General features: G+C 40.3%; 1 protein-coding gene across 1 annotated transcript in view; it reads left to right on the plus strand.

The window, feature by feature from the left end:
- The window catches only part of KCNH8 (potassium voltage-gated channel subfamily H member 8), a 403,459-nt gene that overhangs the window by 129,023 nt on the left and 246,594 nt on the right, over positions 1–27,842 (plus strand). The window lies entirely within an intron of this gene.

The raw sequence follows: 27,842 nt of genomic DNA on the forward strand, positions 1-27,842 counted from the left end.
TCCACAGAGCCTTTCTCACTATTCTTAAATTCTAGAGACAAAATAAGAGACACACAGTGTCTCAGGGTGGGAGTACATTTTCCTGGACTCAACACTGCCACTGGGGAAATACTGTTTTCTTGTGGCTATGGTTTTGTGACTCTCTTCTAAATGAAAAAGTATCTAGGGATGGGTATAGTTTCCACAGTGCTTGGTTCCTACATGGGAATAGATATCATTATCCTGTAAGCCGTGATAGAGGGGGTGAATCCAAGAGGCATTATATTGGAGAAATGCTAGATCAAAAATGAGAACAAACCATCATTTTCCAGTTTGTAGAATTCTATCTCTTTTTTAAACAGTTTTCCTTTGATTAACATAGTCCCCTGAGTTTTATTTAGCTGGGCACATGGCCGCCTAGCTAAAGAATATATTCCCCAGCCTTCTTTGCAGTTAGCTAGGGCATGTGTCTAAGTTCTGGCCAATGATATATAAGAGTGAATGATTTATGCAACTTCTGGGTGAAATCCCTAGAAAACGAAATTGTTTGCCCTCTAATTTCTCTTCTTCTCCTTTCCCGTGGTGTTGTGGACTGAATTACATACCTTCAAATTTCATATATCAAAGCCCTAACCCCCAGTGTAACTGTGTGTAGGGATAGGGCCTTTTAAGGTTAAATGAGGTCATAAGGATGGAGCCTTAATCCAATATGACTGGTGTCCTTATATGAAGAGGAAGAGACACCAGGGATATGTGTACATAGAGGAAAGGTCGTGTGAAGACACAGCAAGAAGGTAGCTGTCTGTGAGCCAAGGAGAGAGGCCTCACCTGGATCTTGGACATCCAGCCTCTAGAACTGTGAGAAAATAAATTCCTGTTGTTTAAGCCACCCAGTTTGTGGTATTTTGTTATGACAACCCTAGTAAACTCATACATATGAGTCAGAATGTTATGGCAAGGCTGGAAAGCCAGCTTCAACCATTTGTCAAGGTCGACACCATAGAGGAATACAGAGCAACAATAGGTAAGGAGCCTGGGTGTGGTTTTAGGTCCACCTTTCCCATCCTAGACAAAGACACATCCAGTTCTATCTTGTTTGAATCACTCTATTTCTAGGTCTTTTTGTTACAACATTTAAATTGTACTCTAATTCAAGGTTTCACAACCTTGGCACTATTAACATCTTAGGCCAATAATTCTTTGTTGTGGGGGCTGTCCTGTGCATTGTGGACAATTAGCAGCCTCTCTGGCCTCTTCAATACTTAGTACTGGGGTCATTTTTAGGAGGAGATATCAGAGCCTGAACATGGGGACTTCATCCTCTTTTAAAAGTTATTTGTCCTTGGAGGACAGTCCTTGATCATGTGAATTTTGGATGCATGGTAGTCAGGAAGTATTGGCAAACACCTCTCTGGGAGGAACAGGATATCCAATTCTTTGGCACCAGGAACACAGTTCAGACCATTGTGTCCTTCCCAGTGTCAATAGATAAGGCCTACATTGGAAATGCGATAAAATAAAAGGATTCTAGCTCTATCTAATTTTACCACAATCACTGAAAAGGGGGCCTGAGATAAAAGAAAATGGAGTTGGTCACTGAGAATGCAAACTGGTAGGGAGTGATAAAACCGCCATCTGGTGAACAAAGGGAAAAGGAGAGGCTTTGTCTGAAATATCCGCTGACTGCAGACTTGTCCTTCTTAAGATAGGTGCCTTGTACAGGTCTCTCCAAATCCATTTGTGTTTCTTCCTTTTTAAGCCTTCTTACAATATCCAAATGTGGCACCTCTGAGAAAGGTTTAGGCCAAGGAGGAGAATTTAGGTGGCAAGGCGAAAGGGTGGAGACTTTGGAGGTCAGATAAGTAGAAATATAAAGCACAGGGTGAGAGTGAACCCCCAAAAGAGTTTCCTGAGCCTAGTTTTTTATAAAGATGCCTACAACCTTGGACCCCTTTGGATGGAAATCATTAAAGGCACCAAGAAAGAATAAGGTGTTTAAAAATTAGGTAATAAAATAAAAAGACAACTAGCTTCACAGATAAGCATAATACTCAAACTTCTAAAATACAGAGAGTAATATTTTATATTTTTATGTGCAGGAGTTAACATTTCTTATTTCTTGTCCTCCCTTTAAATTGCCCAGATTCTACCTATACATCAGAAATAGACCATTAAGATGTCTTTTCAAAAAGCAGTCCCCTCTACTTCTGCTGATATACAAAAGATATTAACCACGGCTATTCTAGACAAACAAATGTATGGGTACCCGAACCAAGGGTAACAATTTTATAAATTTGGTGTTTATCCTCATTGTTTTGTTTTTTTTTTTAATATCAGCAATACTTATATGTGCGTGGTTCCCTCCTTTTTTACACACAGCATACTTTGCACACTGTTCTATAGTTGCAGAGCAATATCTTTTACAACTGTGTATACCTTGTAGAACAACATATGCTGGATGACAATCATTCTTTTGTACAGTATTACATCATATGGATCCATCATAGTATTACATAGTATTACATCAGGTGGATCCATCCTAGTCACTTACAATATTACATCATGTGGATCCATTATAGTATTACATAGTCAGTTAAACAAACTTCTACTGGTGGACACTTGTGTTCCCTCTAAAATGTGATCACTCATTTGCATAGTATTACATCGTGTGATTCAGTTCAACGACTCCCCTACTAATGGACATTTGTGTTCCCTCTAGAAAGTTATCTGTTTTCTTTGCTCTTTCTGTCTGTCTGTCTCTCTCTTTTAAGTATACTGTTGCTATTTAGAAAGTTTTGTGTTTTTTTCTAAAAGTTATCTTTTATGTGATATGTTTATATTGTATAGTCTCACTTTTTAAAGATTTTTGTCTTCATTTTCTATCATAAGCAATCTTATAGTTAACCAGGAACCACTTCTCCCTCCTTTCTCTCCCCACAAGCTAATTTAAAGTAATGTCCTTTTAGTACCAGTTAATATCTATAAGACAATCAGCATGCATGGTCTGCTTTCCTTATTATCGCTCTATGTTCCTCTCTCACCTCTTTCATAGTTATATTTACATTGTCAGCTCAAGTAACAATTGCATGTATTTTGTCACTCTTATCCTCCTTTATTTAATCTTGTTGCTACAGTGAAATAATGATCACCTTATATTCTGTCCTAAAGCTTCTCCAATAATTTCTTGGTTGTCAGAAGCTTGTTCTCTGGGTCATCTTAGAAAGAGCTCATGGAAACTGTTTCCCTGAGCCCCTGCATTTTAATAACAGTATGACTGTGGCCTTTGTACTTGTAGATCAATTCGGGTGAAAATTAAATTTTTGGTTTATATTTTCTTCACTTTACTATCTCAATTATGTTATTCTTTTGTGTACTGGCATAGAGTATTATTTTACCCTAAAAGTGCTGCTAATTAAGTGAGTTGGTGTTTTGTCCTGGATGTTCAGTGAATTTATTTTATTATTTCATTTCATTTTTTCATTTTATTATAATCTAATAGTTTTACTGGAATATATCTTGGCATAGGTCGAGGTCAGCAAACTCTTTCTGTAAAGGGCCAGAGAGTAAATATTATACATTCTGCAGGCCATACAGCCTGTGTTGCAAGTACCCATTTATGTCATCATAGTGTGAAAACAACCCAAGAAAATATGTAAATGAATGGGTGTTACTGTCTTCCAATAAATATTTTGTTTGCAAAAACAGGAGGTGGGCTAGATTTGACCTACAGGCCAGTTTACTGATACCTGGTTTAGAATTTTTTGGATCAGATTTTTCCTCTGATATGTGATGTGCCCTGTAGTATTTATGTTTAAGACCCTTTTACTTGGGGAAATTTTCCTGGAATTTTAATTATCATTTATCTGTTTTCTCACTTTGATTTTCCTCTTTACGGTCACTTATTACATGTGTGTTGGCTCTTCTTTGCCTGTCCTCTGTACCTATCATTTTCTTCCTCTTTTTCATTTATTTTATTTTTTTTGTTTTCAGTTTTTCACCTTGTGCAATTTATTTACTTTCCTTTCCTTTTGTGGTATCTATTCACACTTGTATTTCTTCTCTTTAAGTCTTCAGTTCTTTATCTTTCATTTATATCCTCTCCTGAGCTCAGTTAGGTCATATTATTTATATCACTCTTTTGACTTGTATCTTAGTTCAGACTGCCATCGCAAACTATAGACTGGGTGGCTTAAACAATAGAAATTAATTTTCTTACATTCCTGAAAGCTAGAAGCCCCAAATCAAGGTGTTGGAATGGTTTGTTTCTTTTTAGGCCTCTCCCATTGTCTTATAGATGGCTGTCTTTTCTCTGTGTCTTCATATGGTCTTCCCTTTGTGTGTCTTTTTGTCCTAATCTCATCTTCTTATGACACCAGTCATATTAGATTAGGGCCCACCCAAATGACTGCTTTTTAAGTAATTACATCTTTAAAGACCCCCATCTCCAAATATAGTCACATTCTGAGGTAATGGGGATTGGGACTTCAACATACGAATTTTTGAGGGCATACAGTTCATCCCATAACTCCTAGTCATATTATTTCTGAGCTTTTCTAAATCAATGTAGGTTATGTATGTAGTTATTTCAAAGTTTGTAAATTTTCTTAATTACTTTTTACTTATTTCGAAATATTTGGGTTTTGTGTGCTTACGGAATATTTTGGATGTGTCTTTACTTTCTGTACCTGTATTCAGATAATTTTTCTCTTTATCTTCTCTTTCATCCTTTTCTATTGTCATGTTTGAATTTTTTTTCTCAACTTTAAGAATATTGAAAATAGAGGTGTGCTAGGAAAACTTTCCTAAACCTATGGCTCCTTTTGCCATTCCCCAAACGTTTTCTTTTTCTTTTTTTTAATGCTTTCCCCATATAGCTACAATTTTTGCTTCTTTCTGAGTTAGGTCTCCTCTCCTAGTGAGGACCTGTTTCACACTAGTATTAGAAATGTTTCCTTTCTTTACCCTGATTTTCCTGCTCTGACCAAGTAGGGCTCTGGTTTGAGCAGTTTCTCCTCAGTATAGTTCTATACCTCAGTGAGTTCTATACGTCCAGCAAAGAATTTCTGCTGGGTTTTCTGAGAACATTGGAGGCTCAGGCAACCCCAACGCCATCCTACCTTTCTGTAGCCCATTCTCACTCACCTTCAAATTGGAGACTGGGAAGCTCTGTGTTAGTTTTAATCATTTTCAGATATGTGTGTGGAATCCTCTACTTCCAGAGGATTTCTTCTTTGGGGAGTAAACACTTGTTGACAAATTATGAGGTCCCAAGCTCTAGGGCTATTAAAAGCCTTCTTTCCGACATTCTTTTTTTTTTTTTTTTTTTTTTTTTTAATAAAGCTGCTGCTCCTGCAAGGGTCTAGCTTCTTAGTTGGTATTGCTCATCATTCTGTATTCTCAGGTTTATGAGGACACACTGTCATAGAGTTTGGTTGATAATGTATTTTTTGGATTTCTGATTTTGCTATCTTAGTTACTTTAATTTCGTGAAAGGATTGGGGATATTTCAAAACCAAAGTCGTCATGGCCACTGCTGTATTTTAAATAATCCCTTTAGACAAGGAAGGTATAATTGCTTTGGGTATATAAGCCCAATTTTTTATCATCTCCTTCTCCTTTCTTTCTGTCTAAATTTCCATTTGCATGGTTGGGATGTGAGGATCTTATACTAACTCATGGCATAGTGTAGAAAGGGTCCCCCTAACTCCTTGTGTGTTCACTGCTTCATGCCTGACCCATCTGTCTGATGCTCCCCTTATTGGCATTTGCAGCTGCATTCTGTGTCTGGTGATACTCCCTACATGACTTCACCTCCGCTTAGCTCTTGAAACCACCATAGATCTCTCTTCATTTTTGCCTCTCTTTCATCATGCCACTGATCAAGGCATTCATTATTGTTCTCTATCCTCTGTATTGCTAGCCTTGGGAGGATAATGGATATCTTAGGTGAGCATTCCCATCCTTCACACATGGAAGCAAAGGGAGACTCTGAGTATACTCGAGCATCCTTTACGCTATCACATTTCCTCAAAAGCCGGCAGCCACCTTCATGCTGATAAAGAGGTAGTCTGGCAAGCAGGTTCTCTCAGGTGTCCCAAAGAGAAGGTAAAATGTCTCTTCTGCCTTCGATATTTCCAAAAAACTATCAAAACACTACTGGGTGTAAGACAGGGTACAAGGATCTATTGTACAACATGGGGAATACAGCCAGTATTTTGTAATAACTGAAAATGGAAAATAACCTTTAAAATGTATTAAAAAACATAAAATTTTAAAAAGAAAGAAATAAAAATAAAAGAATTGATAAGAAAAACACACACACACAGCTTTTCCCTGCTTCAAAGCTGTGAAACCTTATAGAGAGGAGATTGTTTCTGGCCTCCCCTACTTTCTCACAATCCCTCAAGCTGAGAATGGACAAGCTGGGATGTCATGTCATATTTGTCTTCTTCCTAACTCTGGCTTCTTGGCTAAATGTTAGTGGTAGAAAATTGTATCGTCTCTGTGTCATGGAAGACCATCATGGTTGAATCTACAAACCCCAACCTTAATACGTTTATCTTAGCATATCTTCTCTGCAGAAAGCTTATCTATCTTTCAAGCCTATATTTATATTAAATAGATTTAACAAGAAGAGAAATGCTGCAAGAGAACAAAGATTTAAGAAGAAAATTAAAATGAGATAGTTAATTTTGCAAAAATATTATCCTGATATATTAGTTTGCTAGGGTTATCATAACAAAGTACCACAAAATGAGTGGCTTAAACAACAGAAGTTTATTGTATCACTATTCTGAAGTCTCGAAGTCGGATATCAAGGGATCAGTTGGGTTGGTTTCTTCTGAGGGCTGACAGGAGGAGTTTGTTCCATCCCTCTCCCCTAGCTTCTGGTGATTTTCTGGCACTCTTCAGTATTCTTTACCTTGTAGAAGCATCACCCTGATCTCTGCTTTCATCTTCACATACTATTCTCCCTGCATGTGTGTCTGTGTCCAAATTTCCCCATTTTATAAGGACACCAGTCATATTGGTTTAGTGCCCACCCTAATGACCTCATCTTAGCTTACCTCTGTAAAGACTCTATCTCCAAATAAGGTTACATTCTGAGGTATTGTGGGTTAGGACTCTAATTTACTCCTTTGGGGGAACAAAATTAAACCCATAACACCTGGTTACATTTACATTAAACAGGTTAGAATTTAAGTCACTTCCCCAAGATCATAAATAAAGAAACCAGGATATATAAAAATCCTCTGACTCTAAGGTCCTCGCTCTTAAAACACTGGTTGTCTGTGGGAGTGGGAATGGTACCACATCCTAGGAGCATTCTGCCAATCTCCGGGGGTGTTTGACTCAAAATTGGGGGTTCTTTTGCCATTTAATAGGCAGGAGTCAGGGATGCTAGATATACTGTAATGTATGGGGTGGTCTTGCAATTGAAGAATTGTCCACTGCTTGGCTTGACTTTCTTTCTTCCATTCTTTTCTTTTTTCTCTTCTCTTTTCTTTTCTTTTCTTCTTTCTCTTTCTTTTCTTTTCTTTTCCCTTCCTTCCTTCCTTCCTTTCTTTTCCTTTCTTTCTTTTTCTTTCTTTCTTTCTTTCTTTCTTTCTTTCTTTCTTTCTTTCTTTCTTTCTTCTTTCTTTCTTTCTTTCTCTCTCTCTCTCTTTCTCTTTCTCTTTCCTTCTTTCCTTCCTTTTCTCTATCTCTCTTTCTTCCTGAGCTTTATTGAGGTATAACTGATATACAAAATGTTTCAAACATTTAATGTGTATATTTTGATGAGTTTGGACATACGCATACAGCCATGGTACCATCACCACAGTCAAGGTACTAAGCATATCCATCACCTCTAAAAATTTCCTGTGTTCTTTTGTGTTTGTTTGTTTGCTTGTTTGTTTTTTGTGGTAAGAACACTTAACATGAGATCTATCCTCTTAACATTATGCTAAGTGAAATAAGCCAGTTACAGAAGGACAAATACTGCACGATTCCCCTTATATTAGGTATCTCAAATGGTCAAATTCATAGATGCAGAGAATAGAATGGCAGTTGCCAGGGGTTGAGAGGAGCGGAAAATGTAAAATTGTTGCTCAATAGATATAAAGTTTCAGTTATGCAAGATGGGTAAGTTTTAGAGGTCTGTACAGCATAGTACCTGCAGCTAACAGTACGGTATTGTGCACTGCATGACTTTCTAATGCCCCACCAGGCTCTCCAGGAAGTAAAACACTGGTTTCTAATGACCTGAACTTGGAACTTAACACACAGTGTTTTTTTGGAAGACTTTAATTTCCTACTGAATTTCCAAGAATAAAACCATAGTGTAGTGAGAGAAGATTGAACTTTATCTCATTTAGAACTTCACTATTTAAGAAAATCTTGTCACTGTCTCCCAATACTTGTCACGGATGTGCACATCTGCCCAGGTTCTGCACTTGGAGCTGTTGCATTTACAGTGATTCTGTATATTGGCCCAATTATCCAACTGCTTGATAACTTCTTCTGTTGTCATCCGTCATACCTGAGCATTTCATGTTGAGATGCATATTATTTTACCAGAGACAACCTCACTTTTATTTCTGTTATATTACTGTTAATAATATAGAATGTCTGAAAACTTTTCTGAAAATAATGTGCATTATAAGCAGGCAAGTTTTATTATTTAGATTTTTCAGTTCTAAATAGAAAAGAGGGAAATACAAGAGTTTGTTACAGAAGGGAATCTTGAGTCTGATAGGGTGGTGGAAAAGTCTCTTAACTCACAGACTCAATCATTCCCATGTCACTTTCAAGATTTGTCATTTATGTCCATGTACCTACTGAACTATTGCTTGCTTAACGTTTTTCTTTAAGTTGACTCTTTTATTCTTACTCTAATTGCAAGCAAAGAAAACTAAATCACCACTCTCAATAGAAAACAGGGATCACTAGCTCAAACAGAAGGTAACCATAAATAAATATACAATGAAAATACCATTATTAAACTTTTAACATTAATAAAAAGTATACATGATATCTAAGTAATAATAAATCTAATTGATTATATTTTGCCAAGCAGCACATATGTTATTTTATTTAATTTTTCTAATAACACTTCAAAATAAATACGAATTATCTCACATTTACAGATGAAGAAAGTGTGATGCAGAGAAATGATGTGAACACAGCCCTATGCGCTCACCTTGGAATTGCCCCAGCAGTTCTCCTTTGTTCATTTTCTTTACTCACTGATACACTTCACATTTCTTCTTTTAATTTTCTCATGACATGGTAAAATGTCTAGAAATGTTAATGCCAAGGAGAGGGGAGTCCAAGATAGTGGCATAGGAAGATCCTAACCTCACCTCCTTCCATGGACACACCAAATCTATAGCTACATCTGGATCATTTCTCTTTGAAAAAGATCTGAAACCTAATTTGAAGATTAAAAAAATGCATGAGCTCATGCATTTGAAGTCCTTTGAAGAGTAAATGTCAGCGACATAATGTCAAATAAGTAAAAAACTCTTCCTTCACGTGTATGTGGAATTTCACTCTGTTCCCCAAACAGGCCTCATATTGTCTTGCCTCTGGAAATTTTCACGTGGGGTTGTTCCCTTCAGGAAGCAACTTAAATGTCCTTTCTCTGGAATTTTCTTCCAGACAGCCAGGCTAAACACCTGACCCCTTTCTCCTTGTTCCAGCAGGACCTCACACAAACCTTTGTCGAATTGTTTTGCAGTTCTTTATGTGTGTGTGTCCTCAAATAGATAATTGGAGCGGTTGGTCCTATTCATGCTTTCATTTCCCTCAGTGCCTATCTCATGAGAAATGGTTAATAAACATGTGTTAAAGGAAAAAAAAAAAAAGATCTGAAACCTACATGAACTACTTCTTCACAACAAAGGTTAAAAGGACCACATCGAGATGGGTAGGAAAGGCAGAGACACGGTCTTAGCAAAATCCCCACCCCTGACATGGTGACTCACAATAGGGGGGGATCTCACCAATCCAGCACTTCTTCTGGAGAAACGAGGGGTTGGTGCCCCACATCAGATACCCCAACCCCTGGGAGCTACATCAGAGAGATGAACCCCCAAAATACCTGGCTAAGAAAACCAATAGGTGGTGTCCAAGGGACCCAAAGTGCTATAAGAAACTGAGATTTCCTTTTTAAAGGGCTCACATACAATCTCACACACCCCAAGACCCAGTGAACAAACAGCAGTTTGAAAAGCATCTAGACTATATGTGAAGGGGACTCATTTGCTAACCTAAAAGCCTCTGCTGAAGGGACGGGCGGCAGTTGAAACTCTCCCTGGAGACAGAGGTGCTGGCAGGTGCCGTTATTACACTCTCCACCTGCCCCAAGGGCACACCTCTTGCCACTATTCCAGGCACAGTCCTGCCGCCTTGCTGAAGCCAGAGAATGTGGGTAGTTGCAGCACTCTGTTTCCTGGATGGGGCTGGTGAGCATGAATGGTCGGGGCATTCTCTCGCTCCCAGCCTAAAGCCAGCACACATGCATAAGCAAGGCATTCTCCTGCTGCATTGCTAAAACCCACAGGTGTATGCAGTCCAGACATTTTCCCAGGGCCTTTCTGAAGCTGGTGACTGTGCCCCACTCCCTATGCTCTCCAGCTGCCTTGCTAAAGCCAGCACATGCACACAATCCACACAGGGGACACCCCTTGATCCCCTGGCCCTCGTGGCCAAGGGAGCTGAAAGTACTGAGCTCCACAGGGCTGTAACAATTGGAAAGACAGTTATTGGTAGGCCACGACCCCCAGGGAACTGCACAGACAGCAAACTGAAACACAACCCACCTTTCTGTGAAAAACACTTGTTTCCTTGTCCTGGAGCTTCAGTCTGAGGGACGGGCTTCAGGTTTCCGCCACATCTAGGGTCCAAGGAGTTGCTCCCAGGGAGTGTAAGTGGGGAGACACCATCCCTTCACACTCCTTCAGCCTCACTAAAGCTTGATAAGACCTTACAGCAAAGAGCTTATATACTCATCTGTAGCCCTGATTTGTGTAACCATCACCCATGGGACACCTCCAGATCTGCTCTGGAGGCCAGTAGGGATTACAGTTGTGGCCTCACAAGTCTGTATATATTTGCATACTGTAAGAGCTGCTGCCTGAGGGTCTGTCTTCCAGTCAACCAAAAACTAGGCGCTAAATGAGATTCCTCCCTTTGGGACACTGACATGTCTCAGCATAATCTCAACAAAGGAGACATATCAAGAATAAGTCAGGTGATTTAGACAATCCCAGAGCTTTGAAAGACAACCAAGAGCTAAGGCAAGTTTGAATAAGTCCATCTTCTGCACAAGGCCACTCCTTCAAGACTGGGATATGTAACTGATCTGCCTAATGCATAGAAATAGGAACAGAGGGTCAGGCAGAATGAAGAAACAGAGAAGTATGTTTCAAACAAAAGAACAAGGCAAAACCTCAGAAAAAGACTTTAATGGTATGAAGATGAGTAACCTACCTGATAAAGGATTCAAAACAAGGATCAAAAAGATGCTCAGAAACTCAGAAGAAGAATGGCTGAACTCAACAGAGAGATAGAAAATATAAGAAACACCAACAGACGTCACAGAGCTGAAGAATGCAATAACTGAACTGAAAAATACACAAGAGGTTCAATAGCAGACTAGATGATGCAGAAGAATGGATCAGCAAGCTAGAAGACAAAATAATGGAACTCACCCATACAGAACAGCAAAAGGAAAAAAACACATGAAAAAAAAAATGGAAGATAAGACACCTATGGGACAACATCCAGTAGAATAACATTCACACATTATGGTGGTCCCAGAGAAGAGAGAGAGAAAAGAAAAACTATTTGGGGAAATAACAGCTGAAAACCTCCCTAACCTAGGAAAGGAAACAAACATCCAGGTCCAGGAAGCCAAGTCCCATAAAAGATGAACCCAAAGAGATCCACACCAAAACACACTATAAGTAAAATGTCAAACATTACAGATAAAGAGAAAACCTTAAGCAGCAAGAAAAAAACAAATTGTTACATATAAGGAAACCCCATAAGACTATCAAGAGACATAGGATTCATACGGTCTAAAGTGTTGTTTAAGGCCAATGCTTCCTTATCGATTTTCTTCTGAATGGTCTGTACATTGATGTAAGTGGGGCTGTTAAACTCCCCTACTATTATTTTATTGCTGTCTGTCCATTTCTCTCTTTAGGTCTCTTAATATTTGCTTTACATATTTTGGTGCACCTATGTAGGATGTATTTATATTTATAAATGCTATATCTTCATGCTGGATTCACCTCTTTATCATTATGTAGTGCCCTTCTTTGTCTTTTATGACAGTCTTTGCTTTAGTCTTTTTTGTCTTTTATGAGTATAGCTACACAAGCTTTCTCTTTGTTTCCATTTCTATGGAATATCTTTTCCCATACCTTCACTTTCAATCTATATGTTGCCTTATTTCTGAAGTGAGTCTCTAGTGGGCAGCATATATTCTTAGTTCCATTACACCCAGTTATTCAGTGTGACTCTGCAGAAGATTTTTAGAATATTTGATTATGCTCTTTAGGCATTTTAGGATTGCAGCTCTATATAGGAGAAAAGGCAAAGCTTGGGGTTGTAGAACATCAGATTAAAGTTGACATTTTAAATGTATAACATATGTGACTTGACCATTTGACTGTTAGGAAATGGGCTTGTAGCATTGCATATAGAATGGTTTCATGTAGGATCTAAATTGCAGAGCAAGGTGTGCTGTGCCCAGCCATGTAATAAACAAGTAACAGGAAAATGCTTTGTAATGGAAAGTGCAGTGTCTAAATGAGTGTCTTCTGTGAATATGGGGGTTCCCAACATGGGCATCATTTGTAGTAGCTTTAGATTTTCACCGCATCTAGAGAACAATGAGCAAGTCAGCCAGCCAAGAATCTATTTCAACAGAGCTAAGGAAACCAGGCTTGAGATTACAGAAAATAAATGAAACTTTATCTTAGGCTTGAGTGAGCCCTGGGGAGGAAGGAAGATAATTCTGAGCAAAAAAAGATCATTTCCCCACATAACCCTGGACTCAGATGACTCCAGGCCCAGAGAGAGGTGATACAGGGGCAAGGGCAATATTTTCCTAAGGATCTCCTCAGGCTCCTGAGGCTGTCAGAGCCACAGCCCCACGGACATGAGCTCTGCATGGGATTGTTACTGACCAGGGCTCTTGGCCTCCTCAATCAATAGGAATTGATGAGGCCAGACAAGAAATTCAGGCAAGGCTTTACTGGGGCCCCCGCTTCAGCAGGAGGGAGGGAGAACAAGCAACAGTTTCCCTTGCTCGCTTACCCGGCATGGGGGTGGGGGTGTGAGCTGGTTCCTTCCATGGGGGTGAGGGTAGGGGTGTGTCCCAGGGTTGGGCCAGAGGGGTGGTTTAGGTGGTCTGCCCACCCCTTAGGTGGTGTTGTGTGCAGGGGGCATGCGCAGTACCCTGCTTTTGCTCCCGGCTCTTCAGAAGTGGCAGTTGGGTTTTTGGTCTTTTTGTATCTTGTTGTCCATTATTTGCCCCAACTGCACATGTACGCAGTTATTTTTAGTCCCTTATAGTTTCTTTGTATTTTGTTGCTCGAAGAGATGTTTGTCCAGGTGCAAGCACTGCAGCAAAGGGTCCCAGGTCCCAGGTCCCAGCCTGTCTCAGGGTGGTGCCTTTGGCACAAATGAGGGCATCCAAGTGAGCCTGGAGGACAACGCGGAACGCAGAGTGCTGCATGCTTGGAAGCCAAGAAGACTAGCCTGTGGGGACATTTACTCTGGATTCTAGAAGTATCTGTGAAGAGCCCATTTGGGGACTCGGTTTCCTGAAGAGCTGGTGAGGATGGGACCTTGGAAACTTTCTTCTGGGAAATGGGTGCAACCATGTTCTTGCTTACAGGCTGGTAGAGTCAAGGAAGTTCATTTAGTGTTCCAGCTATCTACAGCTGTGGAAGAGCTACCTTAGAACTTAGTGGCTTAACATAGAAACTCTTATGTCTTAACAATATTGTAGGTCAGGAATCCAAGCTGGGCTTGGCTGAGTGATTCATCTTCTGTGTGGAGTTAGCAGAGGTTGGTTGTGAGGTGGAGTTCAGATGGGAGATGCACTGCTTTGCAGGATCTCAGATGGCTTCACTCAGGTCTGGCATCTTGAAAGTCTGGAATCATTTGGGACAGTGGACTGAGGTGTCTGCCATAGCCTCCTTAACCTCGGGGGCCCCAGGTAGTCTAGGCTTCCACGAAGCAGGCAGAAGTTGTGAGACCTTTCGTGACCTATTTTAGGAAATCATCTAGCATAACCTCTTCCATCCCATATCGGTACTGTGGATGGAGCAGACACAAGTCCACCCAGATTCGTGACGGGGGCACCTAGACCCCAACCCTTGATAGGAAGTGTGCCCAAAATGTTTTTATTTTTTTAATTTATTTTTAAAACTTTATTGGAGCACAGTTGATTTACGATGTTGTGTTAGAACAGTATGGAGGTTCCTTAAAACACTAAAAATAGAACTACCATAGGATCCAGAAATCCCACTCCTGCACATATATGTGGAGAAAACCATAATTCGAAAACATACGTGCACCCCAATGTTCATTGCAGCCATGTTTTTAAAATGCCACGTCTAGATTTGTAGAAACACTTTTGGTGTGTGTATGTGTCTAGTAAGAGGACATTTAACTCTGAAATGCAGGATTTTAAAAATGCTTGCAAAATTTGCAGTTTTCATAATGTCTGAAGGGCCAGCAAGTACCCTACCATGCTCCCAACAACTAAGTTATTAGAGAACCATGGGTCGGGTTGTTCTTGCTACTCTCAGCCGCTTTCGCCAGCCTGCTTCCTCTGGGACCTTACTTGAGACTTTGCCTGCTCTGAAATGGAAAGCATTTTATGATGCATTTATGATGATTCTCTAGTGAATCTGTTCAGTCTCGATAGAAGATTAGTGTTCTATATTTTCCTCCCGTGTCTTTTGCATTCAAAAGGTGAAGCTCAGAAGTGCAAATACAGTTAAGGACTTCAAAGAAATAGTGGCCAAAGGGGAAGGGCTCAGAAAGAACTTGGCTGGGGCTGGCATGTGCCACTTGACTGAAAAGCCTGCCTTGCAATTTATCTTTTTTCTTGCCTGGGTTCAGGCTTTGTACCTATAAACGTAGGCAGCTTTCCTGGTCTGCTTCGCGTATATCTGAACAAGCTACTCCGAGAGAAAGCCTGTTCTTCTTCTACACCCATGGTTAAGGTTGCATTGTGTAATCAATGAGGAGTTTTACGTGAGACCGTTTATTGAAGGGGCCTGTGCTCACCCCGGCTCTCCAGCCAGGATGGTCAGAACAAAGCGAGGCAGACGTCTAGCTAGGGCCTCATTTCATTCATCAGGAAGTGCTTAGCCGGGCCTGTCCTTCCACAGCTGAGCGGTCACTGATACTCCCCAGCTAGCTAGATTCCTGCGGACCTTCACTTCCTGGAGGGCAGCCTTCCTGACTTAACACAGACAACGTCATCAAATAATAACCGCTCCCATTTGCTGAGTGTTCACTGTGGGCCAAGCTCTGTGCTCTGCTCTTTGCCTGCCTTGTTTCTCCCATTATTTCTCCCATCAACCCTTGGAGGCAGATCTTAGGAATACCCCCATCTCACAGTTAAAGAAACTGACTCACGGAGAAGTTAGGGGGAGGGTCAGAATCCAGGTGCTGGCAGTGACCCCTGTGCTCTTCAACACTGGGTCAGGCCACCAGGCATGGCCACCCCAGCTCCCCACCCAGGGTGGCCTGGCATTTTCTCACCTGCCCTGGCCCCTGAGTGGCGATGGCTGGACTTCCCAGGTGCTATAGGCACCTCTCAAGGGATAACTGGCAGACTGGGAAGGCAGGAATCCATTAAGTTGGTGGGGGGATAAATTAGGAGTTTGGGATTAACTTATACACATTACTATATATAAAATAGATAACCAACAAGGACGTACTGTATAGCACAGGGAACTCTACTCAATATCCTGTAATAATCTATAAGGGAAAACAATCTGAAAAAGGATATATATATATATATATATATATATATATATATATATATATATATATATAAACTGAATCATTTTGCTGTACACCTGAAACTAAGACAACATTGTAAACAAACTATACTTCAAAAGAAGAAACAAGCGTAAAAAAAAAAAAAAGAATCCATTAAGTTACTCATTTTTGTACCTGTGGTTCTTCGTTATTCCCATCTTTAGGAGCCAGAAATGAAATATAACCACAAGCAATGTTTGAGACTCTTTGGAGCTAAACACGTTTCCTTTGAAATAAGAGAAGCTCATTATTTGAAAGGTTATCTCTCTTTCTGGGGTGGGAAGAAATGATACTGAACTTGCAGGAAGCCATGGTAAAGGTCTTCCCACTACATTTCCTGTGCCCGGGCCAAGGACTAGCTCTGAATAGGTAGTATAAAGAGATCAAAAACTTGGGGTGGAATCTTAGCTCTCTCCACTCACTAAGTGTGTACTGTAGTTCAGCGACCTTGCTTGTCTGAGCATCAGCTTGATTTTCTCTGAAGTAGAGCTAGCAATGCCACCCTCAGGGATGTCTGATGAAGGACCAAATGAGATAACCATGGTTCAGCGTGCATTGTCAGAACAGGCTACATAATTTGCAGTTGCAAAGTGAAAGCGCAGACCCCTTTGTTAGAAAAAACTTACTAAAAATTTCAAGATGACAACAGCAGGTCTTGAAACCAAAGCCTGGGGGCCCTTCTGAGTGTAGGACCTGTGGACTACACAAGTTGCATGCCTGTGAGGCTGGTTCTGAATATTATAGCCATTTAACAAGTACCCCTTCCTCCCCTGACATGTTCTCCCAACAAGAAGAACCCATCTCTCAGAATGCCAGACCCTCAGAACCTCCCAGTTAGATGCCTGAGTCCAATGCCTGCCCCTGGGGAGAACCTAAGCCCTGCCCTGTGGGCTGGTTTCCAGCCTCCCACACCCTTCCAGAAAGCCATGGACATCTCACCACCTTAAAAGAGATCCTATAATGATTTTATAATGTCTTTGCCAAGAGGCTCTATCTCTTTCAAGTTGTGTATGAATTACAAAATTAACAACAAAAATTGCACCATTCTAGACATGCTAAAAGTATACTTCCAACATGAATAATTATAAAATATTGACTGGTTACAAGTATAAAAAAATAGAGCTGTGCTCTATTTCTTAGTGACACCCATCAAATGTACACAATAACAGTTACCAGCAATTCAGACCTCCAAGGCTCCCACCTGGACCCTTTTGCCCTGATATAGACAGCCATCCCTCCTGCCACTGCCCTTGTTCAGATTCTCATGATTCTGTGCCTGGGTTGCAGCAATTCCACTTCATCGGTACTAGTCGCCCAATCTCCAATGGTGCCCTCTCAAATCCTTTCTTCTCACCGCTTCCAAAGTCATCTTCCTACAGTGCAAACCTGATCATACTACTATCCTATGACCAAGGCTTCAGTGGTTCCTCATAGCGTCTCAGGATAAATGCAAATTCTTTAGGCTGCGTATAAAGCCACTGATGAGCTCTCTCTGGTCTGTAGTCTATCTCTTCAAACTCATCTTTCCCCTTTTCCACCCTCCCCCTCCCTCACTCATCATTCCCATACAGCACCCCCCTACCCCCTACTCCCGCTTCAGCCTGATTCATTATTTAATGCTTTTTTTTTTTTTTTTAAACATGTTCCACATTCTAAATTGCCTTGTGCCTTTGAACTTGATGTTCTCCCTGCCAGGATTGGTACTCCACCACCTACCCCACTCACATTAAGCTAATAAATTCATCGAGACTCAGTTCAAGCCTGTCTCACCTGTGAGACCCTCACCAGCTGTGACCTTCTGATCCTTCTGTTTCATATCATGCTTCCATTCTTTAGAGTAGGTCCTGTCCTGCAATGAACTGAATGTTTTATTTCCTCTCAAATTCACATGTTGAAACCCTAATTCCATTTTGGTGGTATTTGGAGAGGTCTTTGCGAGGTAATAGGTCATGAGGGTGGAGCCCTCATGAATGGGATTAGTGCCCTTATAGGAAGAGGCCAGAGAGCTCGCCCGTTCTCTTTCCACCATGTGAAGACACAACGAGAATTTGAAAGTCTGCAGCCCGGAAGAGGGTCCTCACCAGAACCCAATGGTGCTGGTACCCTGAGCTCAGACATCCAGCCCACCCAGCCTCCATAGCTTTAAGAAAAAAAAAATTCTGTTGTTTATAAGCCACCCCGTCTTTGTACAGTGCTTTGTTATAGCATCAGAACTGACTGAGACACACCCTGTGTTATAACTTTCTCTTTACACATCTGTCTCCCCCATGAGATTATGCACAGTTGAGAGTGGCCCTTCTTTCTGATTCCATATTAATCCTGGTATCTACATGCCTAGAACAGTCCTTGATACTTAAGAAATGCTTAATAGATACTTGCTAACTGAATGAAAATATTTCTCTTGCTGTTTTAAATGAATCCCTGTACTTCTCCCATATAGGAATAACCCTGAGACACTGTATGAGTCTGTCTCCCGTGAGCTCATTTTGCCCTTTTGTTTCTAACTCATAGTTCCCTCTTCTTCCAAGTTTCCTCAGGCCCCTGACCCCATCCTTCCCTTTTCTTTCTGTTTCTAGACAGAAATTGATTCCATTGCTAGGATATTTTTTTTTTCTTTTTAAATAAATAGCTTGCACAGATAGAGGAAGTGGCATTCTGGAGTTTTCTGCCAGGTTACTAAATCAACATATGTTTGCCCAGGAAGTGACCAGGTTGTCCTTAATTCAGGGTTTCAGGACTGGGGTCTGGAGGTTTATTCATCCACATCCCTCTGCTCTTAAGTCTTTTCTATCACAGCTGCCTTTCGGAGGCTAGGCCAATGCAGGCACAAAGGAGGTAAACAAATAAGGAAGCCAAGAGAGGTGAGTGCCCCCACCAGAGAACGCTGGCAAGAAAAGGCAAGAGGGATGGGTTCATATGTACCATCTTTTTAGATTCCACATATAAGTGATATCGTATGATATTTGCCTTTCTCTGTCTGACTTGCTTCACTCAGTATGATAAAGTCTAGGTCACAGAAGTAGAAAACAAACTTATGGTTACCAGGGGGGAAAAGGGGAGGGGAGGGATAAATTGGGAGATTGGGATTAACACATAACACACTACTATATATAAAACAGGTAACTAATAAAGACCTACTGTATAGCACAGGGAACTCTATTCAATACTCTGTAATGACCTATATGGGAATAGAACTTAAAAAAGAGTGGATATATGTGCATGTATAACTGATTCACTTTGCTATACAGCAGAAACTAGCACACCATTGTAAGTCAACTATACTCCAATACAAATTTTAAAAAAGGAAAGAAAAGGCAAGGGGAGAGCAGCTGGAGAGGCGGCCACTGAGAATTCAGACAAAGCCAGCAACTTGCACATAACTCAGGAATCCTTGTGCTTGGTGTTGGAGATAATGGGACCCCCCTCCCCCCGCCACCCCGAATGTGAAAGGGAGAAGTATTTTTGCTCTACCTAGAAGCTCTGGCATGGAAATACCTCTCAAAGCTGAAAGAGTTTTCTAAGAAGCAATCCAGTTGTTGGCCTTTAGCAACTTGGCAGGATGTTCAAGTGAATTCACATTTTCAGATGCATATTTGAGAACAGATATGTAGTAAAAATTGTCTTATTATAGAGAGCACTTTTTACCATTTCCAACATGGTTGGCTGGAAAAGTTATAAGCTTCCTGTGTGAAGACTTGAGTTCGGGTCCTGGTTCAGTCATTAACATTCTGTATGTGACCTTGGCAAAGTCGTTTCACCCTTCAATACTTTATCTTGTCTGTAAGAGGTGAACAGAGATAATACTTATATCTTAAAGCTATCTAGGGGGTCTGATAAAGGAAATAAGTGATAGAAAATATAAAGAACCACATAAATGCTGGCTGTAATAATGAGTCTAGATTTGTATATGTCAGGCAAAAAAAGCTCTCATCACTTATAATCTATGTGATTTGGGGCAATGAACTTCAACTTCCTGAGCCTCAGTTTTCTCATCTGTAAGATGGCAATAATAAATAGCATCTACTTCATAGGCTTGAATGAAATGTTGCTTGTAAAGTGCTGTGCACAGTGCCTGGCACATGAGGGCTTAGTAAATGTTAGTGATCACTCTTGCAACCAGCAATGTTATTATTGTAAAATTGGAATGCATCTTCTAATGATGAACTTTATTCTTTTAACACAAACTTTAGAGCATCTGCCATGTTCAGGCCAGGCACTCTGCTTTGCATGTGGAAGAGTGCAAGAGAAAGAAGACTAGTCTGTATTTTCCTGTACCTTACAGTCTACTGAGAAAGAAAGATGCATCAAATAATCACACAACCTGTTAAGTAATTTGCAGGAAAATTACCAGCTGCTATGGGAGGGAGTGACAGAGGGATCCGACCAAATCTGGGGTATGAGGAAGTCTTCGTCAAGGAAGTGATGTTTGAGTTGAATTTTGAAGGATAAATAGAAATTGACTGCATGGAGAACAGAATGAAAGGATTCTAGGCAAATAGAGCTGCGTGTGCAAAGGTCCTGGGAGAGACAGCGTCATCTGAGAAAAGGAGAGAAGGCCCGTGTCACTGGAGAACCAGGTGTCACATGGGGTGGGGAGGGAGACAGGAGTCAGATCGCTGTCAGACTCACGCCATTGCTAGTTAACTAACGACAGTCAAAGTGTTCTAAGGGAAGTCACATGACTATTGCATTTTTTCAAAGATTATTTTTGCTGCCATGCAAGGCAGGTAACGCACATATGCGGTGATGGTCTGTCAGCCGAGCGCTGCTCGGAGTGTGATGTGAAGCCCAGTAGTATTGGCATCACCTGGAACTGTGAGAAATGCAAATTATCAGGCCCCGCCCAGACCTACTGAATCAGATCTGGAGGTGGGCCCAGCAGCCTGTGCTTTCAGGAGCCCTCCAGGGCATTCTGCTGCACAGTAAAGTTTGAGAAACCCTGGCTTAGTCTAGGATGTGGCCAATAAAGAAGTGAGAGTGAATGGATTTAGAACCAATTTCACCAGTTTAGCTACTAGAAGGATTGGGTGATCTCTTTGGTTTGGGGGATGAGAAAGAAGGAAGTGTCAGGAATGTCTCTAAAATGTGCATTTGCTGTAGAAGTCACCTTACTTGCTCTTTTGTGCTTTGTTGGGTGTATATTTAAGATGAGAGGGGAGGAAAGTCTGGGGTGTGAATTTGGGGTTTTCTGTCTTTGTTTTTTTTTTTAATATTTACTAATCCACAGAGCACTGGTGAGAAGGATCCAAGAAGCCTCATTATTAAAAATGACATCAAGTGAAAGAAAAGATCTTATGTCTGGAACATCTCTATTGATGGGCAGTAAAACAAGCTGTAACTGGAGAGCTGATTTCATCTATGATAAGGAGAGCTATTTTTCCTGAAGTCTTGACTTCCTCAGAATTCTTCAATTTTGAGTCCACTAAATTATATTTTGAAACGTTATGTTCCACTATTAAAGAAAAAAAAAAGCACTCTGTTTCAGAAATACAGTAGGAGTCAAAGAGCAAAAGAAATCTTGTTAACAATGCTACTAAGGAAAGATACTATTGAATGGGAAAACATTAAATTCAGAATGTGTTTGGAGGTTAAAAAAATCCCCTTCTGCCTAAGGTTGTTTTATTGTATAGAATATATATAATGATTTGGAAAACTACCTGTCTTTCTCTGTGCATAAAAGAGACTGCCAGAGAAGAAATTTCTCACATTTTTTAGCTTCTTTCTCACATTTTTTAGCTTGCTTTGGCCTGATTTTGTATAGACTCTTTGACCACAATCTCCATTTCACTCCTTCAGCCTCCTGATTTGCATGTATTTTGCTTTATGATGCAGCTCAGAAAGCCCCAAAGTAGCTTCTATTGATGGAACTGGAAGAAAAGCCTTGTCAGAGATCCTTCTGGCTCATTGACAGTTAAGCCTATTTTTCAGGTGAAGAATAACTAAGTATATTCTCATTACCAAAAGAGAAAGGAAATAACTACCCTCTGTAAAAGACAGTTGTCTGGATAATCTTCTTTTAGCATGTACCGCTATGGCATTCATAATCTGGGTTCTACCTAAACAAAGACTCTACCTGGTTCTTACACTAACAAATAGTACTTCTTAAATACTGTCACAGGATAGAGTCTGTTCAAAACTTCCAAAGAATCAAGAGCTGACTACTCATATACAGTAATCTGTAGGTTTCTACATAGGGAGTTGGCAAAATAGGGACTGTGGGCCATAATTAGGGGGAAGCCTGATTTACAAAGGACATTTTATTGGAAAACAATCATGCTTATATTTTATGTGTTGCTTATTACTGTTTTAGCACTACAATAGCAGAGTTGAGTAGTTGAGACAGAGGCTATATGAATGGCAAAGCCAAAAATATTTCGCATCTAGCCTGCTGACCTCTGAAGATGGATGTACCAAATCTGTTAGGCTGACCATCAAATTGAAGCCCTTATGGTTTAGGAGAATTCTGAATTGTCATGTTTTAATTACAGCTATAGGCTCAAAATGTACTTTTCTTGTTATTGGAAGAAAATGCCTATAATCGTATGGAAGCTAATAAGAAAATGTTATGCACAGATTTGTTTTTCATAAGATGTCTGTCTTGGGGCAGGTTTGTCAGTACTAAGAGCTCCCCTGAGCTTGGTGGATCCAGTGATGCTTGTCTAGGCACCGGGGTTTGGCCTCCAGTTCTGGTGAAGTCTCAACTCTATTTTAGGGAAGAAACAGGAAGTTGAGGAAGCGCCTAACTGTTTTGCCTCACATGCCTGCCAAGTTGTGACTCAGGGCAATCTGGCGCAGTGTTCGTGAATCTTCACTAAGAGTCGAGTTTGCACAATGGAGGAATACTCAGTACGTTTGTTGTCTTCATGTTCTTGGAAAGTGCTAAATTGACACCTAAAACTGCAATCGTATATTTATACACTGGAGAATTGTCAGGAGATCCTTAACCATCTCTTTTCAATTCCTATTTCCTTGTTTCCAAATTCTTGTCGCAAAATTTCTGCTTTCTCCCACAGGACATATTTTCCATCCTTTTTACCTTATTTGCCCAAGCTTTTAAACACAGTTTCTAATTCTGTACCTAACTGCTTAAAAAGAACTTGATTAATGCGGAGTTTGTTACATGTCCTGGCTTATTTTATCAATAACATCTATAAGTACAAGTTTTCCTTTTAAGATATCAAAACTAGATTATTTACTCGTGATAATTATTTCTTTGGTTTTTTTTTTTTTTTTTTTTTTTAATGTTTGGAGAAATGCCCTGTGTTTCAGCACAAAGCCCACAAAACTGAGAATCATATGACTTGAGGTCTAATCCCTCCCATTTCAACAATTAACATTCATCGTTTTGCACTCTTTACTGAACCACTCTGAACTCAGGATCTTCATCTCTACAGTAAAGAGTTCCTCGTCATCATCTTTAAAGATCTTTTCTAACTCCAGCAATCTGAAAAGACTTTGTATGTTACAACTTAATACTCAATTAGATGTTTAAGGAAGTGCTGAATAATTCTCCTGTTTCCTTAATTAAAAAAAAAAACTTACGAAATGTTTCATACATATACAAAATACATAGATTTTTATAACAAATGCCCACCCTATACCCACCTAACTTTAACAAATATTAATACTGAGCCAGAGTTATGCCTGATTTTTTTAATGGGTAAAGAATTAAAGCATTACACATTCAGGTAAATTCCTTACTTTATATGATTAGTCAAAAAGTATAAAATACTTTTGCATGTATTGACCTCTTCAAAGCTCTTAGCCATGAGAAGTAGACATATATCCAGTATGCAGATGTGGTACAAACAGGTGTCAAAATTGTATCTGAGGATACCCAGCAAATAAATGAAGAATTCAGGACTCGACCATATGCAGTGTCATCTAATCCCTGGATTTTGACTCTCCTTTTCTAAATATATCATTTTTGTAATTAGGGTTCTTTGTAAGCAATATAAATGGATTCTGGTTATCTGAAGCAAAAATATTAATTTATTGAAAACATATGTTGTAACTTATGGAACCAAAGAAAGGCATGAGCAACCAGTCTTTGAAAAAGGCAAGAAGCAGTAGTGTTCATGAGGCCTAGGTAGCAGGAATAACTGGCAAGTTTTTTCTGGTCTTCATTGTTGAATGAATCTGCTTCCTTCATTTTTGATCTTGGATCCCTCTGGTCAAGATTTAAATTACCAGAAGAGAAAGAATGATTGGTCAGCATGGATGATTTGCCTATCCATCCAGTGAGGGCTTGTCTGAGCACCAGGTTGGATAGTTCTACCAAGGCTGCACACAGAGAGGAGTTTTCATCTCCAGTGGAACATAGAGGTGCAGACACGAGGAAGGGGCAAGGATGCTAGTCTGCCAAACATATGAGATATCTACTATACTAATTGTAGCAACCATGAGAATGTGCGTCTCGTATCTCTGATTACAGGAGAGTATGGCTGATGACCCCAGCTACTGTCCTCTGAATCACATCATTGTGTTGGCACAGGCCAGACTTTCCAGGGGCTGTCACCAGCCAGTGACGGAGTGAAGCAGGGCTGCTAAGACAGGTCTGGTCCTAGGAGATGCGGCGATACTCTGATGATTGGCTTGGCTAGATGACTCCTTGATGGCCTTGGCGAACTTTCCTTAGAACTGCACTGAGGTCTAAGACACTGTCATCCAATTTTTCTTCCTTTCTTTCTCCTTTGCTTGACCTCAGATCTGCATCGTGATCTACTCATCATTTGCTTCTAAGAGGACCAGCAATAACACACAAATCATTTATTAATATCCAAAAGCAATATTAAGTAGCACTTAAGAATGTCATGCTACAGCCCTACACTGCCGTTTCCTACATTCTATATGCCTTTACCCTGTTCTACTTTTTCTTTCTGCTGTAGCATTTAAAACCCTCTAATAAACTATACAGTTATTTATAATTTATTGTTTTTCTCTCCGAAGTAGAATGTAACTTCTCTCAGGGCATAGGACAGAGATCTGTTCTGTTTTGTTCACTGATGTGTATCCAAACACTTAAAACATTTCCCAGCCATAGCAAGCACTCAGTAAAACTTTGTTGAATGAATGAATAACTTTATGTCCATTTGCTTGCAATATAATCTCCAAATATTTTCTTTTGGGTCCTGAACTAAGTAGTTCCACAGTCCCAGACCCCCTTAAACGTGCTGTGTTTACGTCGGCATTATGCTTTTTGGTGCCGACAATTATTCCCGTTGCCCTACAAAGACCATAGATTTCTCCCATTAAAGCCTTGTGCAATTAGAGAGGGTTAACTTGATCTTCCAATTCTCATTTAAACCAAGTTCTTTTTCACTGAACAACTGCCAAGTTTGAAGAAATTTTAAATTGCTTTGCTTAAAGTCAAGTATCAAGGGAGTGAGTTTGTTTCAGCGCCTTGTTCTCAGAAAGAAGTGGCCTACAAGTAGCAATCATGGAGGCAAGCCTGTCGGATCAGACATTTGTCTGCTCACTAACAGTGGTTCAGCACATCTGTCCTTCTTTCCCCTAGAGCATCACTGAAGAGAGAGCCACGGCTCAGCGTTGATTTGGGCTCAGTTCTCTTTGTTATTTCCAGTCTTCGAAGAGATGAGCACAGGGGATGTTGCTATGCATCTTACCTAGAGCTACTATGGCACAGAGATCACCATTCTAGGAAAGAGGCAGAAACATCCTGGGAGGAGGGGTCAAGCAAAGGTTTTGTGAGTAAGGTCAGAATATGGTGCTACGTGCATTAATGACTTTGGTAACTATGCCTAAAATCTGTGATAATGAAGCTTTTATGACTGCATCCTCGTTGACTCAAGGAGGGGATTAAAAGTGGCACCAGAGGTGGTTTTCAGATCCCATTGTCTCATTGGCTACTGAAGCAAATTTAAGAATTAGAGCCATGTGTACCTAAATGAGAGATATATTCCAATCTAGAACTAAAGTAGCTGAATCTGGTTTCAAATAGAGGTTCTACTCTTCTTCGGGGGTTGAGAGGGAAATTTGTTGATTATCCAAAGGCTTTATTTCACTTTTATCTCTTATGACATTTTAAAGAGTATGTATCCTGATGTGCTATAGCATGGATAGAAAGATTAAATGAAAATGAAATCCAGTTTCTAAAACATTGTTCACAGAATACGATCATTCCCAGAAGATTATAGTAAGGCAACATTGGAAATCAAACTCAGATTTGTGTTTAAATCCTGCTCTTCTTTTTTTTTTAAATTAATTAATTTATTTATTTTTGGCTGTGTTGGGTCTTCGTTTCTGTGCGAGGGCTGTGGCGAGCGGGGGCCACTCTTCATCGCGGTGCGCAGGCCTCTCACTGTTGCGGCCTCTCCCGTTGCGGAGCACAGGCTCCAGACACGCAGGCTCGGTAGTTGTGGCTCACGGGCTTAGTTGCTCTGCGGCATGTGGGATCCTCCCAGACCAGGGCTCGAACCCGTGTCCCCTGCATTGGCAGGCAGATTCTCAACCACTGCGCCACCAGGGAAGCCCCTAAATCCTGCTCTTTGACACTCATTAGCTGTGTGACCCTGAAGAAAATACTACACATCTCAATTTCCACATTTGTAAAATGTGCTTCAGTTTCTGATAATGTTGGTCAAGGTGATCAATGAGAAGTTTAGATGGACTCAGTGACTCAGTGTCTAGCATATAATGGAAGCTTAATAAATGACAGCTATCCCTAGGTCCTTGCTGTGTGCATTACATTGTCAGGAATCCCTTATCTGTTTCTCATTGGACCATACGCAGTTATCTGGGCTCTTCCTCTAAACCTATCCCAGATGAATTTGTGGCTACCCATATGTGAAAAATTCTTTCAGTTATAGGTAAGAATTCTCTAAGTTTATCATCAAAATCTGTTTGGTTTTCTTAAAGCAAGTAATAACTCTATTGGTCAAAACTCCAGTAAATGATTTGTTGAGCAAGCATGTTGGAATTATTGACTAAAGCACATCTTGGAGATATTTTTTGGATCTCAAGTTCCCAAGCTCTTCTCGTTCCAAATTATTAGAGATTTCTGAGAGATGCCAATACATACTCCTGGGAGAGGAATAAAGTACTTTCATTTAAGGAGAAAGGAAACTTGGAACAAAATGGAAAGAGGAAGAAAAAAAAAAAACTGGGCACATTCAATTCAGCTAAACATCAGTTGATTTGTATCTATGCCTCCTTTCTTCCTTTCCTTTTCCTTTTCTTTCTTTCCTTCTTTTTTTTAGTTACCCTAACTTAACATGGAACTTTTCTTAGAGTTTGCAATGGAATGTCTGTGAGAATTTAAATCATGGAGAATACACACAAAGTGATCTCCCTAGAAATATGACCACATCACTCTTATCACCCAGTCCTGGACTCCTTTCATTTCTTATTCCAAATCTCTAGAGTTGCCAGAATCCCACTAAAAATTCCGTCATGCGTATTCTAGCAAAACTGAGAACAGGGATATGAGAAAAGGAAAAAAGAAGAAACTGTAATCCTACAATCCACCGCTATGAATATTTTGTGTGTATTCTCCCACTCTATTTTTTTTTCTATAAAGAAACAAATTTAAAGCACATTGTTTTCTGAGAGCCTCATTTTTCATCAAACGTTGAAACGAGAGGTGTCCTTAAGCCACTGCCCACTCAGGGAGGTCTCCAGCTGGCTCACTTCATGTCCCACCAACCCGACTCTACCCTCCACTGCTGCACAAGATGTTGGGGCCCCAGTGCATTAGGATCCTGGGGCATTTGGAGGAGGGTGTCCACCCAAGGCAAATTCACTGGGAACTGAGCACAGATCTGAAACACGTATAGACTGCACTA

The sequence above is a fragment of the Balaenoptera ricei genome, chromosome 4 (genome assembly GCF_028023285.1).
Source record: "Balaenoptera ricei isolate mBalRic1 chromosome 4, mBalRic1.hap2, whole genome shotgun sequence".
Lineage (NCBI taxonomy): Eukaryota > Metazoa > Chordata > Mammalia > Artiodactyla > Balaenopteridae > Balaenoptera > Balaenoptera ricei.